This window comes from Dendrobates tinctorius, unplaced genomic scaffold (genome assembly GCF_039654945.1).
Source record: "Dendrobates tinctorius isolate UK_male_01 unplaced genomic scaffold, ASM3965494v1 ptg000350l, whole genome shotgun sequence".
Lineage (NCBI taxonomy): Eukaryota > Metazoa > Chordata > Amphibia > Anura > Dendrobatidae > Dendrobates > Dendrobates tinctorius.
In genome coordinates this window covers 2,778,908-2,785,094 of record NW_027362016.1, presented here as the reverse complement: position 1 = coordinate 2,785,094, position 6,187 = coordinate 2,778,908, and the positions used below count along the sequence as shown (strand labels likewise).

The following is a 6,187-nucleotide window of genomic DNA, read 5'->3' as shown; positions in this document are numbered from 1 at the left end:
TCAGGTTACCTTTTAATCCTCTTACAGCTAAGTCAATCTGAAATAAAACAAAATAGAGGAAAAATTACTAAAAAACATTCATGTGTTCAAAAGGAAAAAGTTACCGTTTCTCAAATTTTTAACATTTTGTTTTCTGTAGATAGTTAAGATTTTTAGGCCTTTTGATCATGATCAGTCCATGTGCTTTGTTTAATATCTCCTTAAAATGTAAACGGTGAAGAAAAAGCATTTTGCCAAAACCCGGGATTGGACCAGGGACCTTTAGATCTTCAGTCTAACGCTCTCCAAACTGAGCTATTTCGGCCATATCTATACATTTTCTGGGGGGTTTGACACTCTGCAAATGTCAAGTGTCACACCTGGAGGGATATATCATAATTTTTCATTTGACTGTTTTTTGAAGCATGATTTCTATTTGAAACGCCTTCCATTTTGCTGTACATATTTAATAACATTCATTAACTATTTGTGAATGAGTAGAAAAAGACAGCAATTTTGCCATTGAATTTTTACATTTTCAGTTTGTCTCCATGCACCAGTATAATTCTGACCCTGAGCTTCTAGAATAGGTCATGGTCGCACATAAAACACAATTTGCATGCATAATGTTACATCAAGTTTTATTTTTTATGAGATGCAAACAATTGGAGCAAAAAAGAGACAAAAATTTAGAGAAAATATTTTATTGATTGTTAATGTTAAAAGTGAGACCATTTGTCCCAAAATGTGCTGAAACATGTCAGAATGACATGGGCATTTCACATTTTTTAAACTATGATTACCTACTTGTTAAGTTTTTGTTTATTAAGTATCGTTATGGTCTATTGATGTATGAGGTGAAAACTATGAAAGTAGACTTACCAGCAAATCCGTTTCTAGATATATTTCATGACAGCACTGTAGAAGGTTGATTCCCTACTCTAATAGGGACAGAGAACACAAAGAGGTGAAATAGTCCCTCCTCATTGACTGTCCAAAGGATTTTTCTAGTGCCAAAAGAACAACAGACATATGCACAAAAAATCTGTTTGATGTTCCTAGAGTTCTTTTTTGAGAGGACAAATTCAGATTCACTCCAAAGACTCTCAGGAAATTTTTCAAAACCACATTACTAAGTTTTGTTTGACCTCATCTAATCAATAAATGAAGATAAAGTTTCTTGAAATTAAATGTTGATGTCAGAAGTGGGATTTGAACACACAACTCTTCCTGAATGCAGCGCCTTAGACCGCTCGGCCATCCTGACTTTGATATGCAATTGGAACTTAACTCCTTCCATGCTAGTCAGCAGAAATGTTACCATTCCTTGTGATTAAAAACTTGTCACACCACCCCAAAAAGTCAATAAATAACATTTTTTATATGCGTACTTTTCGTCTGCATTAATTTTTAAACCTCCATTTATTTTGTTTGGATATTAGAAATGTTAGATTTCTCACAAATGCGGTGATGCACCACATTTCTTCAGAAACTACTGTTTGGCCACACAGCAGGGCTTTGAAAGGAAGAGCCCTATTTGGGTTTTGCAATGCAGATTTTGCAGGAATACCTTGCAGATGAAATTTGCAGAGTACCAAAACAGCGGAAAATCTCCCAAAGTGACCACATTTTAGAAATTATTTTGCACAATGAGTTAATCAACACCTGCAATTACTATTGTCAGCCTATAGGTGTTTTCACTCTGAACCATCCAGCATTGCAAGTATGCCAGTTTAGTGCCCAGCTTTTGCTTGCAGAGACAAGCAACCCATACAGTTTTAAGTGGGCTCTACTCACTGGAGCAATGTCAAATATGTAGATGCTTTGTCTCACCATTAAAGTAGAAACCTCCTATATTTCAAATTAAAGATGACGGACCTGTGTGGAGCTTGTGTTTTTTGCCTTTTTGACTTTGTCCACAGCATATTTTTTAAGGACATTTGTCTCAGTAATGCCTCAGTGTTTCAAAGTCAAACAAGCTGACTATAATCATTCAGCTAGTGTCTGATAAGTGCTGTCTGTTTCAGCTATCAGGTTACCTTTTAATCCTCTTACAGCTAAGTCAATCTGAAATAAAACAAAATAGAGGAAAAATTACTAAAAAACATTCATGTGTTCAAAAGGAAAAAGTTACCGTTTCTCAAATTTTTAACATTTTGTTTTCTGTAGATAGTTAAGATTTTTAGGCCTTTTGATCATGATCAGTCCATGTGCTCTGTTTAATATCTCCTTAAAATGTAAACGGTGAAGAAAAAGCATTTTGCCAAAACTCGGGATTGGACCAGGGACCTTTAGATATTCAGTCTAACGCTCTCCCAACTGAGCTATTTCAGCCATATCTATACATTTTCTGGGGGGTTTGACACTCTGCAAATGTCAAGTGTCACACCTGGAGGGATATATTATAATTTTTCATTTGACTGTTTTTTGAAGCATGATTTCTATTTGAAATGCCTTCCATTTTGCTGTACATATTTAATAACATTCATTAACTATTTGTGAATGAGTAGAAAAAGACAGCAATTTTGCCATTGAATTTTTACATTTTCAGTTTGTCTCCATGCACCAGTATAATTCTGACCCTGTGCTTCTAGAATAGGTCATGGTCGCACATAAAACACAATTTGCATGCATAATGTTACATCAAGTTTTATTTTTTATGAGATGCAAACAATTGGAGCAAAAAAGAGACAAAAATTTAGAGAAAATATTTTATTGATTGTTAATGTTAAAAGTGAGACCATTTGTCCCAAAATGTGCTGAAACATGTGAGAATGACATGGGCATTTCAAATTTTTTAAACTATGATTACCTACTTGTTAAGTTTTTGTTTATTAAGTATCGTTATGGTCTATTGATGTATGAGGTGAAAACTATGAAAGTAGACTTACCAGCAAATCCGTTTCTAGATATATTTCATGACAGCACTGTAGAAGGTTGATTCCCTACCCTAATAGGGACAGAGAACACAAAGAGGTGAAATAGTCCCTCCTCATTGACTGTCCAAAGGATTTTTCTAGTGCTAAAAGAACAACAGACATATGCACAAAAAATCTGTTTGATGTTCCTAGAGTTCTTTTTTGAGAGGACAAATTCAGATTCACTCCAAAGACTCTCAGGAAATTTTTCAAAACCACATTACTAAGTTTTGTTTGACCTCATCTAATCAATAAATGAAGAAAAAAGTTTCTTGAAATTAAATGTTGATGTCAGAAGTGGGAGTCTGCGACCTGAACGCAGCGCCTTAGACCGCTCGGCCATCCTGACTTCGATATGCAATTGGAACTTAACTCCTTCCATGCTAGTCAGCAGAAATGTTACCATTTCTTGTGATTAAAAACTTGTCACACCACCCCAAAAAAGTCAATAAATAACATTTTTTATATGCGTACTTTTCGTCTGCATTAATTTTTAAACCTCCATTTATTTTGTTTGGATATTAGAAATGTTAGATTTCTCACAAATGCGGTGATGCACCACATTTCTTCAGAAACTACTGTTTGGCCACACAGCAGGGCTTTGAAAGGAAGAGCCCTATTTGGGTTTTGCAATGCAGATTTTGCAGGAATACCTTGCAGATGAAATTTGCAGAGTACCAAAACAGCAGAAAACCTCCCAAAGTGACCACATTTTAGAAATTATTTTGCACAATGAGTTAATCAACACCTGCAATTACTATTGTCAGCCTATAGGTGTTTTCACTCTGAACCATCCAGCATTGCAAGTATGCCAGTTTAGTGCCCAGCTTTTGCTTGCAGAGACAAGCAACCCATACATTTTTAAGTGGGCTCTACTCACTGGAGCAATGTCAAATATGTAGATGCTTTGTCTCACCATTAAAGTAGAAACCTCCTATATTTCAAATTAAAGATGACGGACCTGTGTGGAGCTTGTGTTTTTTGCCTTTTTGACTTTGTCCACAGCATATTTTTTAAGGACATTTGTCTCAGTAATGCCTCAGTGTTTCAAAGTCAAACAAGCTGACTATAATCATTCAGCTAGTGTCTGATAAGTGCTGACTGTTTCAGCTATCAGGTTACCTTTTAATCCTCTTACAGCTAAGTCAATCTGAAATAAAACAAAATAGAGGAAAAATTACTAAAAAACATTCATGTGTTCAAAAGGAAAAAGTTACCGTTTCTCAAATTTTTAACATTTTGTTTTCTGTAGATAGTTAAGATTTTTAGGCCTTTTGATCATGATCAGTCCATGTGCTTTGTTTAATATCTCCTTAAAATGTAAACGATGAAGAAAAAGCATTTTGCCGAAACCCGGGATCTTTAGATCTTCAGTCTAACGCTCTCCCAACTGAGTTATTTCGGCCATATCTATACATTTTCTGGTGGGTTTGACACTCTGCAAATGTCAAGTGTCACACCTGGAGGGATATATTATAATTTTTCATTTGACTGTTTTTTGAAGCATGATTTCTATTTGAAACGCCTTCCATTTTGCTGCACATATTTAATAACATTCATTAACTATTTGTGAATGAGTAGAAAAAGACAGCAATTTTGCCATTGAATTTTTACATTTTCAGTTTGTCTCCATGCACCAGTATAATTCTGACCCCCTGCTTCTAGAATAGGTCATGGTCGCACATAAAACACAATTTGCATGCATAATGTTACATCAAGTTTTATTTTTTATGAGATGCAAACAATTGGAGCAAAAAAGAGACAAAAATTTAGAGAAAATATTTTATTGATTGTTAATGTTAAAAGTGAGACCATTTGTCCCAAAATGTGCTGAAACATGTCAGAATGACATGGGCATTTCACATTTTTTAAACTATGATTAGCTACTTGTTACGTTTTTGTTTATTAAGTATCGTTATGGTCTATTGATGTATGAGGTGAAAACTATGAAAGTAGACTTACCAGCAAATCCGTTTCTAGATATATTTCATGACAGCACTGTAGAAGGTTGATTCCCTACCCTAATAGGGACAGAGAACACAAAGAGGTGAAATAGTCCCTCCTCATTGACTGTCCAAAGGATTTTTCTAGTGCCAAAAGAACAACAGACATATGCACAAAAAATCTGTTTGATGTTCCTAGAGTTCTTTTTTGAGAGGACAAATTCAGATTCACTCCAAAGACTCTCAGGAAATTTTTCAAAACCACATTACTAAGTTTTGTTTGACCTCATCTAATCAATAAATGAAGAAAAAAGTTTCTTGAAATTAAAAGTTGATGTCAGAGGTGGGATTTGAACCACTTGTAAACGGTGAAGAAAAAGCATTTTGCCAAAACCCGGGATTGGACCAGGGACCTTTAGATCTTCAGTCTAACGCTCTCCCAACTGAGCTATTTCGGCCATATCTATACATTTTCTGGGGGGTTTGACACTCTGCAAATGTCAAGTGTCACACCTGGAGGGATATATTATAATTTTTCATTTGACTGTTTTTTGAAGCATGATTTCTATTTGAAACGCCTTCCATTTTGCTGTACATATTTAATAACATTCATTAACTATTTGTGAATGAGTAGAAAAAGACAGCAATTTTGCCATTGAAGTTTTACATTTTCAGTTTGTCTCCATGCACCAGTATAATTCTGACCCTGTGCTTCTAGAATAGGTCATGGTCGCACATAAAACACAATTTGCATGCATAATGTTACATCAAGATTTATTTTTATGAGATGCAAACAATTGGAGCAAAATAGAGACAAAAATTTAGAGAAAATATTTTATTGATTGTTAATGTTAAAAGTGAGACCATTTGTCCCAAAATGTGCTGAAACATGTCAGAATGACATGGGCATTTCACATTTTTTAAACTATGATTAACTACTTGTTAAGTTTTTGTTTATTAAGTATCGTTATGGTCTATTGATGTATGAGGTGAAAACTATGAAAGTAGACTTACCAGCAAATCCGTTTCTAGATATATTTCATGACAGCACTGTAGAAGGTTGATTCCCTACCCTAATAGGGACAGAGAACACAAAGAGGTGAAATAGTCCCTCCTCATTGACTGTCCAAAGGATTTTTCTAGTGCCAAAAGAACAACAGACATATGCACAAAAAATCTGTTTGATGTTCCTAGAGTTCTTTTTTGAGAGGACAAATTCAGATTCACTCCAAAGACTCTCAGGAAATTTTTCAAAACCACATTACTAAGTTTTGTTTGACCTCATCTAATCAATAAATGAAGATAAAGTTTCTTGAAATTAAATGTTGATGTCAGAAGTGGGAGAAG

General features: G+C 34.8%; 1 non-coding gene across 1 annotated transcript; it reads right to left on the bottom strand.

Moving 5' to 3' along the window:
- Positions 1 to 5,225: 5,225 nt before the first annotated feature.
- TRNAF-GAA (transfer RNA phenylalanine (anticodon GAA)) lies at positions 5,226 to 5,298 on the bottom strand. The gene has a single exon. It is a non-coding gene; the product is annotated as a tRNA-Phe (tRNA).
- Between the last annotated feature and the right edge of the window lie 889 nt (positions 5,299 to 6,187).